A 27,526-nucleotide genomic window follows, 5' to 3' on the forward strand; every position below is an offset into this window, starting at 1 on the left:
ATAGTACAGTACAAAGTAGTACCAAAATTGTACAATTTAAGAATAAAATTGTTTCCAAATGGACTCATATATGAACCCTAATAACATTCCCAATTGACATGATTACATATTTTATTACAACAGGCTTAAACAAAAAAATGAGGACACTGATGTCTGAAAATAGGACCTCTCGGTTAATAAAACAGTTTCCAAATCTATTCATTTAACTTGTCTTTTTTTAATTATCATGGCAATAAATTTTAAAGTATGTCAGTAAACACACGTGCAGCACTCATGAGAAAGCAGGATTAAGGCGAACACCTAATGTTATAAAAAAAAAAATCCTTTTCAAGATTATAATTCACAAGCTGCGCATACTAATGCTACTTCGTCCTTCTCGGCAATTAACCGAGATGAAAAGAGAGACTGACTAAACAAATAGACTTTGAAGCATCCTTTCATCTATTTTAGAAACTGTTGGGATCTTATTGCCATCACTTTGCTGTGTTTTATAGCTTCCTGAGATTCTTAAGTAAAATATCAATCTGCTTGGAGCAAGTCCTACAGGTATTTTTCAAATTAGAAATACCTGAAAGTTTATAATCTTTCTTATTCATACAGCTCTTGACAAATATGATTGGAAAAGATTGATGTTTTGTCTCCTTGTTTCCTGTACGTGAAGATGTTTTCTCCATGAGTCACTATATCAGTGCATCACTATTCCACTCCAAGGCAAGAAGGAATGGCTCCAGTCATCAACTGGCCCCTTGTCCCAAATGGCTGTGGCTGGGAGAGGCATCCACAACAGGGATCACTGGGGAGGAGCACACCAGGTAAAGTCACCTGGGAAATGTTACTGTGAGCCAAATCGATCCTGAGAGAAAACAGTACTAGAATAGCAAATTTTTGAAATTTTAACAACAAAGTAAAGTCACCTGCTCTGTGTTCCAAGATGAGCAGCAATTTAACTACCATCAATTAGACTAGCAGTAACCACTGTGCCTGCACACACATAAAGATATGAGTAGATTAACCAAATGGCAGGGTATAAATATCCATCTCAATGGGAGAGCACACCACAGCTGCTGCTACCCACCCAAGAAAGTAATTAAAAACCTTAAAATGCATTACTCGGGTTTGCCTTTTTCCGGGAAACTTTTTGGTTGGGATTTGGGGAAAATTAGCATTGCGATCCATGTAAGCAGTTAACAGCAGAAAAAGGGGAAATAAAATTGTTCTTAAAAAACCACCCTAACTCCCTTAACCTCTTCCCTGCTCTCACAAAATGTAAGAAAACTTGAAATGAATCTTCAAGTTCACACTGTATGTGACTGAGAGAAGAAGGGAAAATAAAATAGAAAGAAAAGCCTCAATGGACTCCGACGCTCTTCAGAAATTCAAAATCTCTTCAGTCTGCCCAGGGATGCCAAATGCATGTTACCAGTATGACAGGTGACCCCCGTGCCACCTCGGAGCTCAGGGCAAAGCCCAGGTGAGAGCTGGGCAGGGCTGACACGGGGATTCAAAGCCGGCACTACTGAGCTGTTCCAGCAGAGCACTTCAGACTGAGAACAATTTAAGCAGTTCCATATTTAAATGCTCTGCAGAAAGAAGGCTTTTGTTTTGAAAGTTCCTGTCAGTGCTTTCTTTTAATAGGAAATCAATATATCATTTGTTTTCTAGAAAGTAGACACCTGTCCTTCAGGACTTGTGCAGCCAAGTTTAGCTCTGGTGGAAAATTGAGTAGTTTTGACCTAACTTCTTTTTCTGTGAATGTCACTTTCCTTGCCCTGGGGACAGGAGGTGAATGAAAAGCAAAGGGAATGAACATTATGGTATAAGTTACACCTCATACTGACTATGGTTGAATTATCAGCTCTTAATTTTTTTCAATTATGCCGAAAAAGCAGATATCCCAATGTGAGCTAAAAATTGATAAAAAGATAAGAAAAATGTGATCTCTTTCCTTGTGTTTGGCTTTTAGAACAGCAGCAGGAGAAAGAAGAAACTTGGCAGGGCTGGTTGCCAAGAACCCTGCCCTGCAAGTAGGGACAAGTGAGGTTTGGCAAAGACTTGGTAACAGGAGGACCTTGGAGTCTTCTTTTCCCTTAATATCAATTCAGATCACAAAAGAACCTTGACCCAGAAAAGAAAGGAGTGAAGTGTCTTACTCTTCCTCAGAGTAAGGCAAAGCATTCCTGGGGTTTCTAGAAAGAACTGGAATTGCAAGAAACTGGAAAGGAGACAAGGAGCACAGTCTGGCCTGTTCCCAGGTACACGCAGCTGTACATCACTTAAAGCAGATTGTACCATAAAAGCAGCCTGAAGAAAACAGCTTGAGTCCCTCTTCTCTTCCTTCCTGAATTAAAGACGAAAACACAGTCATGTTGCAAGATGTTTATTTACAGCTGCTTGGAGTAGAATGCAAACAAACATCTCCTAACAAGCTGCTTGATGGCTTTTCCATTACATGTACAAAGCTTAGCACTGCTTCAGCAGGTATTCAGCAACGCTGCTGGAAGACCAAGTCACTGGGAGAATATTCTGCATTAAATCTAATGGCATTTGCCCACCTTAATTCCTCCAATGCAAAACTAATACTGAAAAAGACTGAACATCTGATCTGCAAAATTAGTAAGAACTAAAATTAACAGTAAGTGATAAAAGAGGAACAATTTCAAAAGCTGCAGTTTGCATTCACACGGTACTAGAGTTGAAGGAGTAAAAATACAAACAACAACAGTTCCACAGACACACTTAGGAAATCCATGCTTAAAAGGAAAACACTGAAGATTAGATTCAAACACTGAGTAACTAACACTGAATTGCATACATAGACTACTGGATCACTCTTCAGTAACAAGCTATTTGCTTGCCTGATTTTTTTCTTTTTTATTATTGATACTATTGAAATTCATAAACCAGGATATCCTGCTTTGATATGACTTCTCCCTTTACATAAAAGCAAGTGTGCCCTTCTGTGACACCAGAATGTCTTTGAAGGGAGAAAATTCAGCCCTTTGATCAAGAATGACAGTCCCTACAGATGGGCAGAGGCTGTACAGACAGAACATCTCCCTTTGGTTCACTGACCACATCATGGCCCTTGTGCAGCAGGTGTAAATATCTGCTGTTACTTGTGCTACTGTTCACAGCATGAAGCTCCCATTGCCGTACACTGTGCAGCCGATGGCGTTACAGCTGCTGTGAACTGCTCACAGTCCAGGTGCCAGGTAACTGACATTTCCAAACGCCCTAGACCTTGGCACCTGAAGGTATCTGGGTTTCAATATGAAGACACTGACTAAATTCCTTGTTTTGAAGAAACTTTTCTTACGATTAGAAAATGCTCAAGAGCAAGACATTTCACCATTAGAAAGCATATCTGTTTGCTACACAGTTTGTGAGAATGTGCAGCTTTGCCTCCCCCACAAAAGCATGATAGGGAAGGCCACCTTATGTTCACTTTTTTGCAGCTTGGAGAAAGAGCAATGCACGGCAGCAAGGGCGAAGGGGTTTCCTAGCACACACCAGACACCTGGAGGGGAGGCAGCAGCACAGACAGGTGACCCTGCCACAGTTCTGCTGCTGGAGACGCTGCAGCACCCAGCCCAACACCCACTGGTACCCGCTCAGAGTGACGAGGGTTCTGCACGGAGCTGAGACAAGAGCCAGCTCAGCAGCTGGCCTGGATCTGCTCAGGGAGAGAGCAGACAAACTGAAACACCTTGAAGCATCACCTTCCTAAGAAGCCCAACCTGTGAACACAGGCACATTGAAGTGTCACATAAAAAGGAGGTTTAAACCATTAGGGTTAATTTCTGGAGCTGAAGTTGGCAGATCTGTTGTGTTTACGTGGCTGTAGCAGCAGGATTGCATCTATTTAGCCCAGTAATTTAAGAGTCAAACTAGTTAGCTTGTGTAAACACAGATGCACCTAAACGGGATTGAAACAAGCTTGGATTTGTTTGCCAGAACAAGTTGAGGTATTTAAATGCACTGGCACTAAGGATCCACACCAGTTTACCTGGATGAGTTTTTAAGCCAATTGTTAAACTAACTTCATTTTTTTTTGCATACCTAGTATAAAATACACATTTCTTTATCTTTCCTATACACGCACTTCCATCACTCCTGGCAAAAACCTGATTAACATGCCAGGACTGCCATGTCTCTACAAGCTTTTTTTGTATGGTCTGACTGCAGCTCTTAAGTATTTAGCCTGGGTTCACCTTACTGCTGCCTTGCTCTCGGCTGTTAATTCCCAAAGTAATAATCCCTGACCTGAACTTGTTCCGATTTCTTTCTTGTTTTGCCTCAGGTTATTCACTTTTCACCGCTACACAACTTCTCATGGAATAATTTCCCCTCCCAAATGTCTTCAATAACACCGTCATACAATAATTCCAATGAAGAAGAAGAAAAGGTGAAAGTGCCCTAGATGCCATACAGTTACATTCTAAATAATAAAGAATGATATTTTTGGTATTCCAGAAAGCTACCATTCAAGACCCTGACCTAATTTCCTTTTCAAATGGACAAATAGAACTCCTTTTGATCCTCAGAAGAGAGGATGGATCCAAACTGTCTTTGAGAATTTTAATCATATCAGCAGTTCCCACAGAACGTGTTTGTTTTTTATATTGTGGACAGTTTATTTTTAATTTCTACAAAGACTATTGTAATTAAGACTCAGGGGACTCTGAACAGGCCCTTAAAAACCTGCAAAGAACAACTTTTGGAAAAGGTCTTTCTTTAACACTATTTCCTTATGCATACTGAAGAGGAAAAAAAACCTAAAATCTTTTTTTGTTAGTTGGTTTGAAAATCCTTAAAACAAACAAACAAAAACAACAACAAAAAAAATCACCAAACCTGTAGAAAGCAAGTTGTTTAGATTTACGATATAAGTATCTTGTTACATCATCTCACTTCATTAGAATCACACTGCTGCAGACATGAGCCTTGAGCAACTGACTTCTATGGAAGTAATTTCATTTTTCCAGTAATTCAAATAATCCATTTTATTTTTGTCTTTTTCTTACAGGACTACTTCAAATAGAAATCAAAAGCAAAAACGTAGGAATGCTCCTTCCTGTCTCCCTCTCTACTGTGCACTCAAATAATCAAGTATTGTAAATTGGCAAGTATATCATTGAATCATAAAAACAGAATTCCCCACTGTATGTGAAGAAACAGAGAGAGAGAAATAAAGCTTCCTACTGTTGCCTAATAAAAAAAAAAAAAAAAAAAAAAAACAAAAAACACACACACAAAAAAAACCCCCACAACACCCACAACACCACACCACCAAACCACCTTCCAGAGTTTAATAAGAAGATAACAAAAGGAAGCAGGCAACTGTCTCCTATGGGGAGGTGAGGGCGAAGTAGCAATGAAACAATTCTCAGGTCTTGTTTTTTGTGTACAAAGCCAGGAAAATCTCGGAGGAAATGACTTCCAGAGTCCCTGATAAGTGTTGATACATTTCTCTGGTGGACAGCAGGATACAAATCCTTATTCTTTTTCTTTGTAGGTGAAGAGGTCGCTATCACGCACCCAAAGAGACTCTCCTTAAGCAGAATGCTATGGAAAGACACTAAGATCTCAGGAGTGGTACTTTCCTTTCATGGTTAAATGAAAGTGGCTCCCGGAAGCAAGCCTCTTGTTAGGAGCAGGTTCAGATGTCTGTGTGCATAACAACTAGTTTCAGTCTGGTGCATTCGTTTACTGGGGAAGGAAAAACATGAAACAGAAAGAAAGACTATTTTTAAGGACCAATTTGTTGTTCCTGCTGCAACTTGTGAAGCTACAGCCTCTGATCAACATTGCCTGCAGCCTCCTGATGGGAAATGAAGTATCAGTAACGGAGAGGTGAGAGTAGGAGAGCACCCAGATTGAAGTAGAAGTTCCTTTGCTGCCCAAAATGCTAGAAAACAAAACAACAACAAAACAAATTGTTCCAAATACTTTCTCATTTGTGGCAGACATTTAGCTGTGTATTTAGTGCATTTCTGCCTTACAATTCATTCAAGAAAGCTTTGGGATCTGTCATGTTTCACCCAGCCTGAACAATGCTGAAGGAAAGACACCTTTCATGTGCCTGAACAAAGAGGCAAGAAAGCATTTGGTACCCCGTGGCTCCCCTATAGAGCTCATCTTCACCTCGCAACAACCTCTCACTCTACAACTTCTCATCTCAGAGGTACCTGCAAAAGAATCCAGCTTTTGTTGGCATTTCTTGTTTCCTGCAGCTAACCATACCTGTACCTGTAATGCTTCGGCTGACAAAGTTAGAGAGATGCTGAAAGATAGTTGAGCCAGGAATATATATCTTCCCTAATTTTTTAAAGAGTTTTGGAACTTGGGTCAGAGCTGATACAGTGGATGTGAATTGAGAAAACAGTCCCTTAGGAGGTTCAGTCCTCTGCACAGGCAGCCACATAAATGCGGACCAAAGAAACAATCCAGAGCTGATTACCTGAATAATCTGCAGCTTTGAATAGAATAAAGAATCTCTACATAATGGTGCAACAGAGATCTCTAGTGAACTTCAAATACTTCTATCAGCAGTTTAACAAATGATTCTTCTGTTTTTAGAGAACTTGATTTTTCCAGGTTTGGAGAAGGGACTAATTTTGGAAAAAACAAGACAGCTACAGAGGTTTTTCTGTACAGAGGTTTTTCTGTACAGATCTGGGAATTAGTCTTCACATAGTGTTTCTGGAGAAGATTCATGGGTTGTTTACAGACCCAGACAGAACAGCAATGTTGGAAATCATTCTGTTTTCAGAGTGGTTGCATTTACTTTAAGCAAAATGCAGGTTGAACAATAATTTTTTTTTTTTTTTTTTAATTCCCACCCAGGAAACCCAACAAGAAAATAGCCATGTCTATTATCTGATGAAAATTATTCCTTTACACACAGAATTAAACTGGGAGTCACCCGGTAAATCTTGTCAGTTTTTATTGGGTCTGTTTCCAGAGGCTTAATAGATACTAACTGCAGGGCAGAATTTACACCACATTTACTTATTTATTTTTCATAGTAAAATCAAAGGCAGGGAGAGTAGAAAAAAGAATTAGAGGCCTTCAGAATGCTAGCTAATAGCCAGATACGCAAATCCCTTTGCCTGTGACATGCCACTATCTGAATCATAAATCTTCTTCATTCTTAGCCATGAAAAAGATCCAAGCATGAGAGTAATATGAGGAAGCAAGACAATTTGTATAATATCTCTTTAAACAGAAGATGACACTGTCAAATCAGGCTGTAAAATCTGGACTCAGCTACTGCTACGCATACATGCCAGCACATTGCCACAGAGCGTTTTAGTTCCTCAAGCTCCCACATCCACGAAGTGTCAAGGCCACAGGTTCTCGGGCACGCAACTGTCCGAGGCAGCGTCTTCCCACCCACCCACACCAGATGATGTGGATTTTTGCTGGGCCTATTCTTTGCACCATGGTGCACATTTAAACTTAGAGGCAGAGCTGACCCTGGCCCCCATTGAGGCTGCCTCCAGAGAAGGGGCTCACCAACAACTCAGTGGTCAGCAACAAGGCAGAGGAATAGAAAGAAGTGTTACTGGAACCACAGTAGCCCTGGCTAGTGGCTCTGAGCTGCTGACTGAGTTGCCAGCTGTGGTGGGAAGCAAAGGGCAGGAGAGATGGGCATCATGCTTCTGTCTTTGCCTCATCTTTCGCTGGGGATGTCAGGCCTGTAGGATGCCCGTCAGCATCTCCAGCCTCTGCACTGAGTCAGAGCTTTCCAGCTCTCAGCTCCCAAGCATAAATGGCATTTCCTTGTAAAGTTCCCCTTGGATTCAGGAACCTAAGACAAGTACAGACAGGAACCCCAGCCATCCTTCACAAGAACAGTTTGGCTTGTTGGTTTTTTGGATATTGCTGCATTATAAACAGGTCTTTCTAGGCAAGTCCTATTTCAGACCTCAGTGAGCCTATTGTCTGTGGTGTTTAATAAAAACCTTGGTTTATAAAGGCACGACCAAAACTACAGATCTTTGAAATGGTCTAAGAGACCTGTGGCAGAATGCAAACCCCCCTCTCTGCCTCTGTGACAAGACCAGTCCAAAGCTAAGGTGAGCAGAGGAGCGGAGCACTGCAGTCAACAAAGCACAGGCTCTTTCTGTGCTTACCCAAGAGTGCTGGGAATCAAGAAAGTGCACTTTACAGATTTGCTGCGCTATGGGCCCAAATAGTAGCATACTGTCTACAACTCCAATTATTTTAGAGACCCCTTTTCTTTTTCCTGGCTTTTTCCCCCCCTCTTTTTCTTCTTCCTTGTAAAATTATCATCTCTTGTCCACAACTTCTTACATCAGATTTGCAGGAACAGAATACAACTAAAAACATAATGCACAGGAAAAATGTGAATGAGTTTCAAGACCTTCTGTACGCAATATAGAACAAAATTAAGTGACTATGCCAAAATGCAAACTAAATCCAACCAGTTAATCACAACCAGGTAAAGTTTTTGTGATGTAATCAAAATAAAAAGATCAAACGAACAAACAAAAAAAATCACAACATATGTAAACTTTGAAAGAGAAACGTGCACAGAATTTTTGATCCAGTTCTGTAGCTAACTCTTGTAGCCTGGATTTTGATTTATTCCACATTTTCTGGGAAACTTCAATGTTTACTTGATGGTATTGACATAATAGGTAAAATCAGACATAAGCCTTCCAGTCTGTTCTGCCATCACTCGCTTAAGAAACATGACTCGACTGTGGAACTCTAATGCCTGAGCTCATAGAAAAGAAGTCTAGGCAGCAGTTCAAGAGGTCTGCCAGTCAGTCTCTGTGTTTTATTATTACAGGATCAATTATTCCACCATCATTCTTGATGAACATTTAAGAAGGGTTAGACAGATCTCCTTTGGGTGGGAACTCTACAATTTTTCAAAGTACACTATTCCTGCCCTGCAGATGTTACACTGAAACCAATGTCATTGCTACCAAATGACACAAGTGCCAGAATGAAGAGCCATTTGACAAATGTAAGTGCAGTTCTTGTTAAAAAGGCTCTTCATCTTACTATTTTAAGAGCATACTTCTTTCTTTGTTATGCATTTACGGCAAGACAGTTACACTTTATCTGAACAATTCATCTGGTTCTCAAGTCAGATTGATAGTGTAAACTTGAAATAGTAATAAAAAATGTGAGGAAGATGTCATTCTCACAGTGTTACTATAAAACCAACATCTTAAACACCGTACTAAACTGATTCTGCAACCTTCTCTTGTGTAAGCAGTCCCAGTGAAAACAACTGAGTGAAGAATGTTGATGTTATAAATACTGAGTCATTATACAGCAGAGGACATTGTAACTGTGGTCTATATGATCAGGAAGGTCAGACCAAATACATCTTCAAACATGGTTTTATAACATCCTTAAAAAAAAAAAAAAAATCAGTGTAAGAAAATTGCACTTTAGTGTAAGACTTTTCCTTTTTTTTTTTTTTTTTTTATAGAAGATATATAGCCACTTCGTCCTTTGCAGAACTGCTGTATGTCTTTCTGACTGCTATAAAATAAAGCCCAGTTTTTGTTAGTTTGCTTATTATGGTTCATTCCTCCCCCTCTCTATCCCCCCCCCCCGCCTTTTTTTTTTGCAGATTATTCAGAACATTTTAGCTTCAGGGAAGCTGTTCTCATCATCTTTCTTTCCACGTGGAACTAGCTGAAAGATATTCATGAAAGATTCACTAAGGCCAATTTTCTATGAGTATAAGCAACAGCAACATCAATATTTCAATGTCTAGAAAATGTGGCTATTCTCTTGCCTTGAGTAGATTGTTAGAAATCATTGTATTTTAATGAATTCAAAATTTCTAGACAGATTCTGTAGGTACCATGCTTATGAAAATTCATGGGGGGACAATTTTTTCTAAACAATATTTGGGGACTACGAACCTGCTCGTGTTTTACAATATACTGATGGTGGTGTAGGTGGAAATGTGGCTGCTGATGCTTTCATCATGGTCCTTGTAGACTGCTAGTTTCCCAGACAGTTTCAGCTGTCACAGTTGCTTAGAGTCCACTGAGCTGTTTTTAGTTACTCATTCAAATATTCATAAGAACCGGGGGCTGCAGTTTGCTGTCTGGTAACAACTTCATTTTCTGCTCACACTGAGCTTGTCCTTGTGGGCCGTCTCTTCCCACTCACATTGGCTTTTTCGCAGCCACGTGACCCTTGAAGGATAATGGAGTTTCCCTGGGAGAAGGCGAAAGAGGCATGTTCTACCTTTTATCTTTGCTTGGCTGGACGATGAAAATAATTGCAGAAGACAGTTATGGATTGCTAAAGAGACATGTGAAATGATCAAACCTGTATCAAGCACTGGTTTCTGCTACTAGAGAAAGAACATGCTTTAATTATTTACTTTCTGGGACAGCTCACACCTTAGGATGGCCACATTTTTGTGCAAATATTTACTTAACAATATTGTACTTGAGCAGAGTAATGAAAATAGGTGTAATTTCATGTAATGTTCCTGGGAAAGACCAATGGACTGTGACATTTCCCTGCATGGGGGAAATCACTAGAGTGCAATGTTTCTATTATTTCATTAAAACTCTTGTTAAAGAACCCTTCAGGGCAGCACAATTTTGCATTTTTAGCTAAAAGAAATAGCTGAAGAAGAGGAACCCACAACTACTGCCAGTTAATAACAGTGTGTGGTAGGTTTTCGAAGAGAAAATACTGCTTAAAACACATGAATACCCAGACACACTACAATTAAAGCACTATTTACAGGGAGCTCAGCAACATCCTGCAGTCAGTGAGGGCAGCTTCCAGCGCTGGGTACTTACAGGTCAGGAGAGAGCACGAAGGACGCTCAGGCACAGCCTGTGTCTGTCTGAGCCCATTGCTCCCCTCTCGCTTCTTTGTGCCAGCTCCTTGCTAGGAAAAGCTCATGGGCAGCCCCAACGTTATCGGCCAAATGGAACAGAACACGTCCCTTCTACCTTCATCTGTCCATGCGATTGCAGCCCATAATATGGGTTTCATAGAGTTTTAAATGAATGTAATGGGTGTTGCCCTGAGAATCAGTTAAATAAGTTATAGGGTTTATAGTGCTCATGTTCTATGGAAAAAGGCTTAGTTTCTGTCAATACAACATACTAGATATATAGCACCTTAAAATGACCATCCTTTTAATTACACTGTCATGACACTTTCTTGAAAGATTGTCTTCTCCAAGGCCTAGATTGGAAGTGTTTATTTACACTGCCTGTCCTCTTCCACTCCAGATTCAAAGGGGGGAAAAAAGGAAAGAAAGAAAGAAAAAAAAAAAACAACACACCACACACAACAAACAAACAAAGCACAACAAAACAACAACATAACGTACAACACACACCTCTGTTGCAGGTTAAGCAAAAAAGATGACAGTTTCATAGCTAATGAATGATTAAACCATCTTTGGAAGAAAGCAGGGAGAGTAGAAAAAAAAAAAAGAACCCAATAACACCATTCGTTTACATTAGATCAACACCCACTACTGCAGACACTGTTAGGATAATGTCAGTGTTTCTATTATGATCCCATATTTCAAAGGCTTATAACTTGGCCATGAGAAGTCACTTTTAAAATTGAATCCAGAATAAAGAGTGAATTTAGCTGCATTCTGTATATTATTGTCACCAGGTAGACACCAAAAATATGTAATGAAAGTAAATAAAAATTAGGGGAAAAACAAAACAAAAATAACAACAACAACAACAAAATAAACAGCTACAGCTAAATCAAAGATACATGTATTGATGAGCTATTGATGGACATCTAAGGCTCTAGTCACTCAGGTCCCCCTTGTGCCAGTGTCTTTAAAACAAAAGAATGGATTAAAAAAAAAGAAATACATTTGTCCCGATTTTTTGTTTTGCTGTTGTTAAGTCATCACTATAGCTTTCATTCCAGAACAAGAAAAAACATCTGAATAAGCAAATCATGCAAGACCACTATAAAATACATGAAAACAAAGAGGAATAAGCAGTGAAACAATCTCTGCTTCTGCAGCACCTGCAAAACCCACTCATTTCTTTGTGGAGACATGGAGCAGGAATCGTCTGGTTGAGCAGGGTCGAGTATCAAACTTCATAGATTCTGACCTTCCACGAAACCTCTTCAGCTTGCTCCCCCCAACCTATTTTTCCTTCAAATATTTTTCCTTTCCAATGCTTGCAAAGAGCAAAGGTTAATGAAGTAATCTATGACTGAATGCTAACATATGCAATATACATACAGAAAAATGCACATCCCATTTTTAACATTTTTCTGGAAACAACTATGGTCTCTTATAGCTGCAATTTTGAAAGAATGCAATTATAGTATAGAATTTCAGCTACCTTTGGGCTGAGGCCTCTGGAGACACACAAAGAATTAGTGTATTGTTGTGTGATACACTTGTGAAATCACGTTCCTCTAATATTCTCCTATAAAGCTACAGTGCAATCTCTCTCAGGTAAAAGTCATGTCTGTCTTTCCTTTTGTTTGTAAAAATATCTATTAACAGCCTAAAGGCTAATTTTCTGTTTCTAAAAATCAAAACTGTATAGCAGCTAAATTAGCATTAACTGAGATAAGAAAATAACTGCTCTGCTAATGACAAAAAGCAAAAACTGAGAACCAAGCACTGAAGGTAACAGACATGGTGATATTGGTCTACTGGAAAATAATGAATCTGAGAGATGAGGGTTCTCCACCAACGTCCTTGCACACACCAGCCAGCTTTGACGGTCTTCACTGAGCTGAGAGAAACATGAGGAAAGAGGCTGGACCCAAGTCAGCTGAACACATCTAAATGACAGGCATATCTAATGCGCAAAACTGCATCTTCCATCATGATCTGACATAGCTTCTACGGTGTTAAAAATCAATGACCTTTTGCTACTTTCCTTAATGTGAATAACAGTGTATCTAGCGATTAAGTTCACTGGCAGAAAGAAAATCCAGGCGTTCCTCTCTTGCCTGTGTAACCAACTTTACGAAGCTACATCAAGAATATATTTGTCCCAGAGAGGTCCAAGTCTAAGACAACTTAGACTTATCTTATTGCTAGGGCAAAACAAAGGTGGGCTAGAATCTGAGAGGCCAGGTATATTGATCAGAATTGCCTGAACTCCAACCATGGAAGCTGGAAATCCACTTCACAGCCAAATTATTCCTACTACCTGTTTTAGTTCAGTTAAGCTTCAGCTCAGGATGTTTCTACAAGCTTTTATGAGCAGCACTGATACTTATGCTGTCTAACAAAGCTAAGTCAATTACTACCATTTGACTGATAAAACTTCAAGTCAGTTCCTTAACACGGTTTTCAGTACATTGAATTGCAAAGTAACTTCAGAATTTTTTCTTTAGCATACCGAAAAACATGACTATTACAAGCAGCTAGTCAACTGTCAAGGAGAAGAGACTTGACTGCTAAAGATACCATACATGTTATAAAGCCCCAGAAGAATGAAACCAACATCTAATAAAAAGAACTAAGAAAAAAATAAAATAAAATAATTACACTTTCACTGAGCAGTATCACTGATTGTGCTAGCACTTTGCCATGCCTAAGCCTGAGAGAGCTGAGAATAAAGCCTGGGATTCAGACTAAGGCACAGCTGCTGTACTTAAGCCAAATGCCAGCACACCAGTGCTTTGCGAGGCATGGCTGCCTCTGCTTGCTAGAGATGAGGTGAGCTTTCTATTTTGCACAGTTCCCTGTGCATCAAGCCTTCAGAAATTTTCCAAATCTGTTCCCCATTCCTCCAAACTATCAAGTGCTGCAAGTTAGGTGCTGAATTCAAACCCATATTATTGATGTAGATTCTGCCAACCAGTTTTAGCCAGACCCTGGTTTGGTCAGAGCTCCTCTTTACACTGGAAGAGCAAGTATACAAGCTTTAAGGAAATTTTCAGCAAACCTGACAGCTATGTTTGTTTAAGCCTGAAGATTTGTGGGTAAACTCTAGCATGTATCTTCTAAGTGAAGTCTTCTATATTCTGAGGTAAGACTATCTGAAAATTCATTTCAGGTTTCTGAGCTGCAAGACCATAAAACACTCAGGTAGCCACTGCCCAAAACACCACACTAGCAAAATTACATCACTTTTCCTCCACTTCTATCCTGTAGTCACTCCTATAGTGTTCCTATTTTCAACAGAGTCACCTACAAGACCCACTGTATTAAGAAGCAGAAAATTGCTCTCCCTTCGCTCACCCAACTATGGCACAACATCTGCATTACATCCAAGTTTCTTCCTGTACCCCCTTCCTTCACCCCTGACAGAATTATTTTATTAAAAGTAGCCCATAAAATTCCTTGTTGCTTTTTTCTACTGTTTTTAAAATAAGAAATGCAAAATTATGCACTGGCAAAATCCCTAAAAAAAAAATACGTATTTGTATGTAAATGTAAGAATCTTGGAAATTTTCATTGATAAAAATCTTCATAGGGAAGGTAGTGTCAGATAATGTATATATCGTAAGCAAAACAAAAGAGCTTTGCATTTTTTGTTTGTTTGTTTCTAAACTATAGACATGTAGGTAGAATAATTATCAAAATTTCCCGGCTAGCAAGGATTTAAGAACTTAATCACAATAGCTACATTTGTTTTTTCTGTACACTTGGTCCTGAACCACAACATTGTATCACCACAGTATTACTGTGTTTAAAAGAAAAAAAAAAAAAAAAATCATACTTGCAATATGTAGACTCTTCCTACAAATACTATATGGGTCAGATTGTAACCCTTTTGCTCACAGCACACAAGCTGGGCCATGGCAGGCACTGCGCAATGGGCACCCACAGCCACGGAACAGGTGCACATGGGCTGAACCTGCACTTGCACCTCACTGTCCTTACAGGTTTGGGAATCGACACCTGGAACAGAACACACCACATGTCCCTGCACACCCTTGCTCCCCATGCTGGCAGCACAGAGCACAGGCACACAGCCACGCACCACTGTCAGCAATGTCAGACAATTAATTCAAAAATAAAATAAAATAAAACCACACACATAACAGGAAAAAAACCCACCACATCCAGACAACATACCACCCCACCAGCATCTCTGAACAACCATTAAAATCGCATTTATAATAAATACAGTTGAATCCGTTCCTGTAGAGGAAGCACCTTGTGCAGAAACAAGGCATTTTCCAGCACCACCAGTAAATCCTCCAGCACTACCTAAACCAGCGCAGCTGCCAAACATTTCCCTTCTCCTTTACAGAGTTTTCCAGAAAGAGACGAAACATTTTCAGCCAGACAGCCCTAACCAGAGTAGGGGTTCCCCTGCTCCCTCTTAGTGTATCCTACAGCTGGCCTCACACTTAAACACACTTTTCCAAGAGAGACGACACTTTTAGTGCATGTTTGTTTTCCTAAGAATTTTACTGTTCGCTGAAACTCAGCGGCTGCAAAGCCGTTCGCCTCCCAGCGCTGGTTCTGGGGCCGGCAGGCGCGGTGCCGGCGGTACCGGTGATGCCGCCGCTGCCGGCGGTACCGGTGATGCGCGGCCGCCCCCTGGCGCCGGCCTGGGGAGGTGCATCCCCCCGCCCCCCGCGCCCGAGCTGAGCAGGTCAACGCGCCAGGAAAGAAAAACAGCTTCAGACAGACACTGCCCTTTGAAATGCCAGGCTGTCGGGGGATAGCTGCGTGGATAATTACTTGAAGCGTTTTAAGCTTTTCCCCTAAAAAAAAGGGAAGGAGGGAGGGGCAAATGGGAAGAACAGCACAAAAGAACATCTCTTTCCTGTGTTTCTATTCATTTAGAGACTGAATTTCAAATTAATATGGGAAAACAAACTTCTGAGAACTTTACCTCCCCACCATGCAACAATTTCAGATATGCCAAACCACAACCAGAAAGCAGCCTTCCCGCTTGTGCACCCTGCTGCGCCAAAAAAATCCCCAAAATCTACATTAAGCAGCCTCTTCTTGCATTTCCCAATTAATAATTGCTAATCTCTCAAAAGATTTGATTAGCATATATTGAATTTTATAGCACTTTGATTAAGACAGATTTCTTTTTTTTTTTAATAATAAAATCAGTAGTCAGAACACTGACTGCAAGATGGAGCAGCCTTGCCGGAATGACACCTTATTTCACGGGGAGGAGAAGTGACCCTTTGGGACTCTCGCTTGCACATTCTCCGGAGCAGCCCCTCTGCAGTGGTGTTACAACAGGGAGCACATGCTACTCTCCTCATCTGCTGCACTCCCTGAATACACACTTTATGAGCCCTAGTTCTAATCACCACCTCAAAGACTTGCACAAAATAAAACTCTTGACTAAACGATTACACAAATCTCTGATTTACCGCTAAACCAAACACAAACAACTCCCAATCTTGATGAAGTTTGTTAAAGCCACCTTTGAGGGCTGCTAATCAACCTGTCCCTGCCATTCACTAGCTGCAATTAATTTCCTGCAACATGCAGCTGACATGCAAATTGATTTAGCCCTGGCACTTCATTTCCCTTCCTGCCAACAGATGCGCCCAGGGCTCAACCTGCCGGGCTGCTCAGCAGAGGGGAACACCCGGGGCATCGCTGTCAGCCCAGGCTGGAGGAGGAGATGACTGGAAATGAAGCAAGAGGATCCCTGTGCTGCCCCTATCCAAAAAGGACAAACCAAACCCCTATTATTATTCTGCAGGGAATTTTTCCTCTATTAGAAAGAAGGTTTCAAGGAGATCAATCATTTTTGTGGTTTTCAAGCAAACTCTACTCTTGCCCTCATTTTTGGAAGGCTGTGAGTTATGTAAATAATTTTTAACAAGAAGCAAGAAAAGCAGAGTTTCTCCCTTCCCCCCTCTCCCCCCCTTTTTTTTTTTAATAAAAAACAACCACCTCTGACAGAAGGCACATCTTGACCTCAGCAAGAGGATCTCTTGTCTCCCATACTCAGCATGGGAACTGAGCTGTTTCCCCATTTCGAAGGATTGACATAGTTACAAAGAAGGAAACCTCAAATTACCTTTGCAATTAGTTTTGTTATTCTAGGGGTTGTTTTTCAGTGGGAAAATGCTACAGGTTGCTCAGGTTTGATGGGCTGAGGTGAGAGAAGAGCAACTATACAGATAAAGAGATGTTTGCTCTGAAACAGCAGTGATCCAGATTTCTAGAGCAGTCTCATTATTAGCACAAGAAGCAAAGAGGATTTATTTAAAATTACCTGACAATTTGTTCTGAGGTTTGATCTTCCATATTTCAGTTAAATCCACTTATTTTAGGTCCATTTTAAGCTGATTCCACACAGACTAATAAGAGGCTTTCATTCCCTTCATTTTATACATTTTTGGATTACACTGTTGCCTTGTTTCTGTGTCTAGTGAACTGAGTCTCATCTGAATAGCTTAAAGAAACCTTACAATAAGAGAAAATTTGCCCTTAAGTCACTCTAAATACACTTTTTAAAGAGTTGTTCCTCATACCAGAAATTCCTTTCACAAAGGATACTAGAAGACATCAATGTCTCCAACTGCAAGAGATACATCCATGTTTTTCATTCTGCAGCATTAAAAGGCAATAGACCCACCAGGCAAAAGAGCTAAACTCTTTCAAAAGCCTTCTTTCAAACTCATAATTGCATTTGAGCAAACCTGCAGCAATGCAGCATTTGCTCAAGGAGCCTTCTTGTTTTGTCACTACTCCGAGGAGCAAAGACAGTGGCAGGGACACAGCTCTTGGGCCAGCGAGTCTCTGTCCTGGGCTGATCTCAATAGCAGAGTGTGGACCCTTCTGTGCAGCAGAGCATGGGATCCTGTGGGGCTGCACCATGGCCCTTCCATCCCTCTGCGTCCCACCAGCAGGGCTGCCATGGGCCACAGCACCCTCACGTCCTTGGCATGGGCACCCTCCCTCTCCAGGGCAGAACAGCTTAGTGAGGGGCTGGTGAGGGGAATCTTCATCACACTGATCCCTTACCAGTGAAGAATTTGCCAAGGAAACCAGATTAAACTGAATTAGAGGGACCTGCTCTGAGAATCAGATACAGATCTGATACTGCCTTCCTCTGAACAGGTTTCCCTCCTCTACTGTGCACTCAAATATGAGAGATGTCCAGTCCTCCTTGCCTTGTGCAGAACTGGCAGGTCAGCCTTCAACTCCAGCCCAGCTTCATTTAAGTCTCAGCTTTTTTTCCCCTCATTCCCCCTTTTCCTGTATTTAAAACAGAGACAGGAATGCTCTGTTCAAGGAGGATTTAACATTTGTAAAGTGCTTCAGGGTGCTCAGACCGTAAGGGTTACAAAGAACAAAATTTCATTTTATTCTCCCTGTATTCATTTGACCTCTGTGTACACTTGTTATCCTTGAAGTGACAGAATATCTCCCATGCAAAAAGTTATTTGGGGAGACCAGGTTGATGTAGGATTTTAATCAAAACATCCGTGATTCTAAGAAAAGGTTCCACTCTGGGAAAATCTTTGGTACATCAGCAACAGCAAAAGGAATGAATAGCTGAGTGAAGAGCAGCACTATTACGGGACATCTAATTAAAAATAAAAATCTTGAAAAATGGACTCTTGTTACTGGTCTTCTTACCATAGGAGATGGGTCTTTCCAGCAGCATTGCCTAGGCAGATGAGATTCCATTTGTTTGTCATACAAAAGACATTCAGCACAAGATAGTACTATGAAAAGAGCCTTAGACAGCTTCACTTCAGTATCTCTATGCCATTCATCAAGTATTTTACCACTATTGCCATCCATGTGAGCCATCTGAAGCCCTTACCCAGGTCACAAATTCACTTCTGCAAAAGACCAGCTCGGTCTTCATCATAAAACATTTCATCAGCTGAATATTTCAAGGTTTTCATTACCGTCATAAGGAAGTATTAATGGTGATAAAATAATCAGTCAGCAAAAATTCTATTACTTCTCTCTTAGTGAATGTGATCATTACATCCTCACTCAAAAGTTTCTCATTTCCTGAGGGATCAGAACAACTATTAGCTAAAAAGCACAGAGAAGGTACAACTGACACCCATTAAATGCATAATCCCATTGCCATAGAGAAACCCACTGAAATTGCACCCTGAATATCTGTTTCAGGTAGGTGGTTCAAAGCTTTTTGCTTTTATTCAGATTAAGAACAAAAAATGTAGCAAAGATGTAGCTGTATAACACAACCCTTCTCCTCTGCTTTCTCTTGTATTTTGTCTTTCTGTGCACTGAAAAATCTATTCTTTAAACTGGATTAGTTAAAATGCACAGTATTCTTTTAAAATGGCTCTCCATATTTCTCTCTATGGATTACTTTGAGGCACAGCATGACTATTCTTTTAAACAGGTTCACTCTCTTCACAGGTGTTCATTAAAGTGTGCTCAACTCTAATCCCCTTAGCACTGAAGTATGCAGCTTTTAAAAAGGACCTGTGCTAAACCAGCATTGCCAAACTCCCCAATGCTGTAAAATGCAGACTTTCAAAAAAATAATTTCCTCAGTGTCTTAAAGACCACACATGCTCATCCTGGAACAGATAGTGACCTACTTAGTTAACCTGTTTTTAAAATGGCATTTTATCTCTGAAGTTCAGAGAGTAGAAGCAGCCACACCAGAACACAGTCAATTTGTGTATCTCTAGTTGTCAGTGAGAACACACATCGGAAAACCCACCGCCCTATAAATAATAGAAGTGGTTCTCTCAGCAGCTTGCTTACTGAAAAACTGACCTCATGGAGGAGAAAGCTTGAATAAACAACCAGCTTTTTAGGTGCTTTCCTTTGCAAAACAGTCATGGAGCATTTACAAGAATGCAGTTTCTCATCTACCACCCTGCACAAACTGTCTTAGATTTGGTTCAGACTAAGTAACATTAGGCTAGGTCAACATCAGCAGGTACTTTGACACAACAATAATGGATCAGTAGGTGAAAATGTTTGGTGCTTGGCCACCTGATATTTCCACTGTATGTATCTCAGATTTACTTACAATTAGATTTAGTCTGGCCCCTGGACTAAATGCCCTCAGTATACATGTGGTTTGATGCTTTTACCTCTTGAGTCTCCTTCTCTGGAGCAGCAACACACAAACTACATTCTGGCAGTTTTTCTCATGGCTGTGCTGCCAATAGACAGCCAGAGACTTTGGGCTCAAGAGACAAGCTCAAACTGATGGAACTGCAGATGCAGCATTACCAATAAGGGCTTAAAAACTTTCAGCTTGGGGGGAAACACTGAAGCCTCTACTGTGAGCTCAGCCAGTGAATGAATAATACCTCCCCAAGACAGCTATTATCAAAGGACCCCAAAGGTAGAAAGCTAAAAACATCTCTTGCCCAGTTTTGCTCAGATATTACAACTTTTTGCAATACAGGCATTCTTATTGACAGAAAATAATGAAAAGTCTGACAAAACTTTGGAAAGTTTCCCTTCTTTTGCAACTGTTCAAACATCTCCTGCGTGTGCCAGTTTACTCAGGCTGGCAGTCTGAAACACGGCAGGAGGCACCTGCTACATGTGCCAGTGCAATTCTGCACTGCAAATCCATTTTATAATTCAATAAACGTTCATAGATCTTAGTGAAATGCATTCCCTGCAGGCAGCAGCAGGAGGCATCCACCACCAGCTTTCAAAATAACCCTTTGTAGTGCACAGGCAGTGTTGGAGCCCTTTAAAACTGAATTTGTCTCATTTCAAGTTCTCACACCTTTCTTTGAATATTTCAAAGCACTTTGCAAACATGAAATAAATTTCTCTTGTTTAGGGAAAGTAAGTCCACTTTTGCAGAGAGGCTGCTAATCTTGTTGCATTCCCAAAATAGAAGGCTAAAAGGTTAATTTTCTCTAAGTATTACATATTACTACAGGCCAAGAAAAGGTGACTATCTTGTTTTTGAAGTAGAGTGTTGTGCTCTGTTATTTCATGAAAAACAAGTAATTGACATTTCTTAAATCCATGTATTTCATTGACATTTTGATGAACTGACTTAACCTTATACTGAATTGTGACTCCTGAACTTTAAGTCCCATAAAGCAACAATTTTCTTCACAACCAGTTAACTTCCAACACAAACTGCCTCTTGCCCAGTGCACCCTGTCATGCTCCTCTCAAGCTCAGAGAAATCAGTGCCTTTCTTGCCATCAGCGTCTATTTTCTTTCATGCACTGAAAAAGTAGTTTCCATAAGACAATGTCTACAAGGTAAACACAATTGTGGATACAGTCAACAAAACCTTTTGTATTAGATCAGATTAACTTAAAAATAGAAGAACTCACAAAACACCACAACCTTTATGAAAACAACCCAAGGTAAATGCTTCTTTTTACTCAACAGAAACGTTTGCAAAAACATACAGAGAAAATATTGACTTTGACAAAGACAGCTTTCCAGCACAAAGTGCACAACTGTACCCGCTAACCGATAGCTTACATCATAAGAATGCAGCAAGGGCTTTTATTGTAGTAAGAATTTTCCTAACAAGGTCGTGCTTTTGTACTGTAACACTCAATAGTCTTCCTGCTTTTTTCTGTTTTATCTGATTGCTGAAATTAAAGTGTGAAACCATCATTCCAACCAGGAATGATGTATAAAATTAAAATGCCTGTTCCACAACACTGCTAGTTCACAAAGCTCACTCTTATGAGCTTCCTTCCCAATTTTGCAGGCTGTAGAAGTGCAGAAACATATTAGGATTCTTGATGTCAAGCCAAAAGCCCCGATCCGGGATGGGGGAGGAATGATCAGCTCTTTGATGCATCAAGGCTCACATCTTTTCTAACTTTAAAATGAGCACATTGTTTTTGCTTCTCAAAAATGATACTAATTCTAATTCCATCTAAAGCAATCCAGATTTTAATTTGAATAGTAGGAAGGAAAAATATCTCTCCATAATGATACAGGTTAAAAAAACCACACACACGAGTACAGAAGAAAAATACTCCGAATCATAGATGTTGATAGGTCTCTAATTTCCAATAGACATTGATCCAAAAACTTGGCCTAAGTCTAAAATAATAAGCATGGATCTATTATAAATATGCCAATAACATATTCTCCGGATAAACATGTTTCTAATTACAAAAAGTATTTGAGTCACTGCAGGATTTATGATATGCACCAATTAGTTTGAAAACCAAAAAGTATCTGCATTTTGTTTCTCATCTCATTAACACAGGGTTATTAATAGTTGCAACATATGCTGGTATTTAAAATACGTAAGATAATCAAAATGCACAAGCTTAAGCAAGACAAAATACCAAGACTATGTCCTTTCACCTGGAATTTTGTTCCTGTAGGTAGTCCTTGAAATTAGATCACTTTTTAATATCTCACTGAACAGCAAATTAAACCATATCTCCACTGTCAACATAAATTAAATCAATTTATGCTCTCTTAAGACATAAAATATCCATTTGAAAATATCTAAGAAAGCAAAAGCCGTGGATTCTGATGATCTGTGCTTAGAACCACAGGCAACAGAAAAGTGACTTCATACATATTCACTCAGTAGTTAAACACTAAATTATGACTATTGACCGATTTTTTTCTTGTTTTGCAATGAAGGTAAAAAAAAAAAAAAGCCAACACATTCTTTAGTAGGACCAGACAAAAATACTACACATGCTTTATTCACAGAGTGAGTGCAAGCCTTGTACAGTGCTCAAATTCTATGTGTACCTTCAAATTAAGGGTTAGATTAGACTTCAATGGGTTTTTGACTCTATAAGGTCCTTCTGTCAGAACACAAATTTTACGATGATAGTAAGGTATGATCTCAAGTCTGTTCAAAGAGAGCATCTGCAGAGGGTCTTGATCAGATCTCAGCATAAACCAATATTTTACCTCATAGGTTAACTTAAGAACTTATTTAGCTTAAACAGAGGGAAAACAGGTGTTTTTGTGTTCACATAACACAGTCAAGTGGGAGCCATCTCCTCCCCAAATCTACAATACATATTTATTGGGTAAAATAAGGGTAACACACAGATCACCATTGTGACTATTGATCTAGTTAGCTGAAATGTTCCTTCACTAAGGAATTTTTAGATTCCTTTCGGAGTTCACCACAATCAGGTGTGCCACCAGAGTCTGCAGTTCTTAAGCAGCTTTCTGTACACTGCAGGGGGCAGACTTAACAGAAAGCATCCTTCACAAAGCAGCACATTTGTTCCACACTGGTGTGGTGCTGCACGTTTATCTCTGCTCCCCAGCAAAGAGCCAGCTCTGACATCTGACTAAGTTTGCCTAGGACATCCTTCTACAAATTGTTTCATGAATTCTTATGAAGGACATTTACCTTTCCACACTAGTGTGACAAAATCAGACCAGTAAACATTTAGCAGACGTGGTTATAGTTTTCCTAAGGAAACTGAATTCCCTATAATCCATATTCACTCTACGATATGCCCTTATCCTCTGCTTTCCCCCAGCCTTTTCCCCATGGTCTGCAGAAGGTTATAAGGTTACATTGACTGTAAGCCAATATATTACCGATACACACCTTCCGTGGTTTCTGCACTGATTTTGCTTCTCCACACTTCTGACACATGGCAAACCAAGCAGCTTCCTTGAAGTTTATCCATGGATATATAATGGTTACAAGAGGCAGCCAAAGAGCCTGGAACTAATCCCAAGCCAGATACCTTCAGATTTTCTACGGATTGCTTTTCTAATTACAGTAAGAAGTAAACATTTTCCTCCTGGCACTTTCCCACCAGACACTAAGACACAGAACTGCTAATGCTAATGTCACCATCCACTAATTCCTCATACTCTCTCATCCTTGAAATGAGAAATAAAATTATCACATACCCTTCTTAGTATAAGCCAGGTCTGTGCTCCTTCTGATACAACAAATAGCTTTGCTCATTAGCTTTCCCTGATTCTAAAGAATTACTGAAATTGTTCATGAAAAAGTATTTCCTCCCCACACTCTACCTCCAATGCCAGCAATGACAGTAGCCTTGCCACCTACCACATGCAGTACCAGAAGGGTCAGAGAGTCCACCAGTTTCTGTCTGAGCTGAACTGAGTTGCTTGAAGACACTCCGCTTCACTCTCCACCTCCTGAATGCAAGTGAATGGGAAACTTATTTCCTACAAGAGAAGAAAGAGTAAGAGTCAGCCTTGCTGATGAGTGGTGTCAACTCCAGCCAGGCCATGCAAACACAAATAAAAAGCTGCCTGTGCGTGTGGGAAACCAGGACAGAGGGAAACTATTAGCCAACTCCTTTCAGCAGCACATTTGTGCTGTTTTGGTGAGGATACTCTATACTCCCTGCAGCTGCTCAGACATGCTCTCCCAGAGCTCTGGTTCTGCATGTTGCTTACCCGACAAGTCCAAACTCCTCATGGTACCTCCAGTAAGAGGGGAAGCCTGAGCAACCCTTGCCACATTCTGCTTTTCCAGCTGTCAGTCAGCAGCAGGAATCCCCTCTCTACAGTTCTCTGTGGACTGGGATTTTGCACCTGGTTGACTCCCAGGAGCCCCCATCTCTGCTCTAAACAGGAAGGAAAGCAACGGGGAGCAGCTCTTCCTTGTGGATTCTTCTCTCAAAGATGCAGACATTTTTGAATTACATGTATTCCTATGCCATCAGAGCCTGCAGGACAAAACCTAAAATGATCAGAAAATTATTTCTCCATTCTCTGCATGGCCCAGAACACACTAGCTCAACACCAATCTTTTGCTTCACATGAACCAAGCTGCAGTTTGACCAACTCTGTTCTTTTAAAAGGAGAGATATGCTGGTTTTAATCTGTTCCATACAACAAATTACTTTAAAGCAAATGCATCTGTTTCTAGATTGATCTGGAGGTTTCCTTGACTTATTCTAAAAAATTATCAGACTCCTTTTTTCCCCCGCCTCTACCAGACAGGGTCCTACACACATTTACAATCTCACCCAAGATCACTAATCTTTCTAATTTACCTGACTTCTAACTCCCAATATCTGTCTTCACACACCTAACATCCCACACATACAAAAGTACCACTCCTCCAGCAAACACCCTTTCAAAAAGGACAACTTCTAAAGTTTTAGAATGAGCACCATGTAAAGGGTTTCAATGACCATTTTAGCCCCTTCTTTTACTATTTGGGTACACATCATTAAAAAATCTTTAAAAAAAAGGAGAGAAAAAGTGAGAAAAAAAGAAACAACACTACCAGTTACAAAGGATGTGTCCTTTCTGTTAAAACCATACAGAATTTTCTCTGTAAGGAAAGTTTTAAACAGTACCCTAATTTCCTAAGGAGAACTGCTAGTAAGGTACATAAACCCAGCTGTCTGACTTGATCAGCATAATTGTTCATCCTGATTGTTTGTCTTGATAAAGCCCACTCACACATGGAACAAGTGCTCAGATATTCTTTGATATTTTGCTGCGAATACTGCTGGAAAATGAGAGAGAATAAATTGATCTTCACAGCTGCATGAAGTAACAGGCCTAATGTATAGCAAAGGTGACTTAAGTTAGCCATCAGGAAAAGCTTTACAGTGGTGAGGATAATCAACAGATCACCAAGAGATTGTGATGTCTCTGGCTTTGGAGGTTTTTCATTACAGCTTAGACAATATTAGACAGGAATAGGTCACCACTGCCAGTCCCATTTTCTACAATTCTGCATATCTGTATTTGGATACAGAAACCACATTACCTCAATTTATCTAGCAGGCATTACGGAGTATCATCAAGTATGATATGAAGCATCATCAGATTAATATATGATAGTTCAGTAGTAGTGAGTAGTCATGGGAAAAGGAGACTGATGCATTAGAATGAGGACAAGACATATGTGCCTTCGTACACGGCTCATCACTCCACTAAACTCAGCTTAATTTCTGCTTGGGCCGCAAAATGCCCTCTGGCCCCACAGCAGGGTAAAGAAACAGTGAGTCTGAGACCTATGTGCTACTTATGGCTGTTATTTAATAAGGGTTTCTCATTTCTATTCTTAAATTGTTTGTTCGTATCAATTTATAGCCACCAACATAGAAGCACCAGTAAAATGCTTGGACCAAACTAAATCTTGTCCTGCAGTGAGCATTGCAGAGGCATAAGTGAAAACTTACACTAAGTATAACTTTGGTCTTTGAATGTGACACGTTTTCTTCTGCTAGAACAGCTTAACTTCTGATTCCCCTGGAACCCTGTCTCTCTGCTGTTCCCTGCCCTGATTTCTCTCACACAGAACTTTCAATCCCTGTCAACATTTGCAGGAATGATATGACACTTAGATTTTCTTTTTGCTTACTCCTATTAAAAACGAAAGAAAAAAAATCTCATCTTAGCATGGCCCAAAGCTGCCAGACACATTCTAGCAACTTGTTGAGACTGGCGGGAGGGTTTAGCTTTTGCTAATCATTCAGAGATGGATTACCACCAAGTAAATAGCAAAAATCAAGTAGAAATAGTAAAATGTCTCAGAGTCTCAACAAATATATCCCCTGAAATTCCCTCCATCAAATTGTTACCACCTTTACTAGTCAAATAAGCTTAAATCAATTTCAAGTGATGACTGTCCGCTGCAACGTGCAGGAGACATGACTACAGCAGTTCCCAGAATTACTCCATTCCTGACCACTAGAGAGCAGCCTTTCTCCAGTATATTAAGAACTGCACAGTGCTTTTCCCTCTGCCTTCTGAAGACGAAAGAAAATTCACCCCTATGATGAGAATTCAGTGTATTTCACAGATCAAAAAATATCCACGTTTGATCAGACTAAACTGAACTATAAATATGCTAGATAACATAATCATGGCATTTCTTATGGATACCAGCTGCTGATAGTTCGCACCCAGCCTTCAGAGTCACACATTTTTATTGTGGATTTTATCTTCTCATCTGGGTTACTTGTGTTACTGCAGCACTTAAAACAGGCATGACTCCAAAGGGAATTTGAAATCAGTGGGGAGATGCTCATGTCTGTTTACAGCCCGCAGCCTCACTTTAAAAGGGTTATGTAGTTAGTTTACAATAACACCAGGAATTAGACCAAAATGTCTTTAGCGCTAACCCTTTTCAATACTGTGTGTGTTGAGCCCACATAGCTTAGGCCTTGGAGTACTTAGGCTATGCACTGAAATAGTAGTGCTGGAATCTAAAATTAATTTCCTACCTGCAGGATATCTAACCATCAGGACTGACAGAGAAGCAAAGTTTCTTCCACAACCCCCACCAGTGCCTGGGCACATCTAACGAGGCCTTTTGTAAGTCTGAGGGAGACTGTTGTATCATACTCTGCAGAGATGGCAGAAAAAGACACCCATTAGTGCTGCTCATAACAGCAGGTCTGTGACACATAAAACCTGTCTCCTGAGCAATGCAACAGGGTTTTCAGCTCATCTGCCAGAACCCTCAGTCACCAGGGTGAAACACCACTGGTTCCGCTGCTAAGAATCTACTGGCAGCTTCATTGCATTTGGAATAGCTTTAGTAAATATCATTCAGTTCAAGACACAACTTTAAAAGGCACAGAAGGGAAAGACATGTCCCTTACTTACCATAATACACAGATGTTCTATCCCCAGGTGATAATATTTTTTGATATATCTGGTGTGAGAGCCCATTGA

At 40.2% G+C, this 27,526-nt stretch overlaps 1 long non-coding RNA gene across 1 annotated transcript in view; it reads right to left on the minus strand.

Annotated features, from left to right (window-relative positions):
• Window positions 1-27,526, minus strand: part of LOC139828628 (uncharacterized) — a 124,839-nt gene that overhangs the window by 62,381 nt on the left and 34,932 nt on the right. The window contains exon 2 of the long non-coding RNA XR_011740476.1: window positions 23,925-24,046. This is a non-coding gene — a long non-coding RNA (uncharacterized lncRNA). The remainder of the gene's footprint in view (window positions 1-23,924; window positions 24,047-27,526) is intronic.

Source organism: Patagioenas fasciata, chromosome 9 (genome assembly GCF_037038585.1).
Source record: "Patagioenas fasciata isolate bPatFas1 chromosome 9, bPatFas1.hap1, whole genome shotgun sequence".
Classification (NCBI taxonomy): Eukaryota; Metazoa; Chordata; class Aves; order Columbiformes; family Columbidae; genus Patagioenas; species Patagioenas fasciata.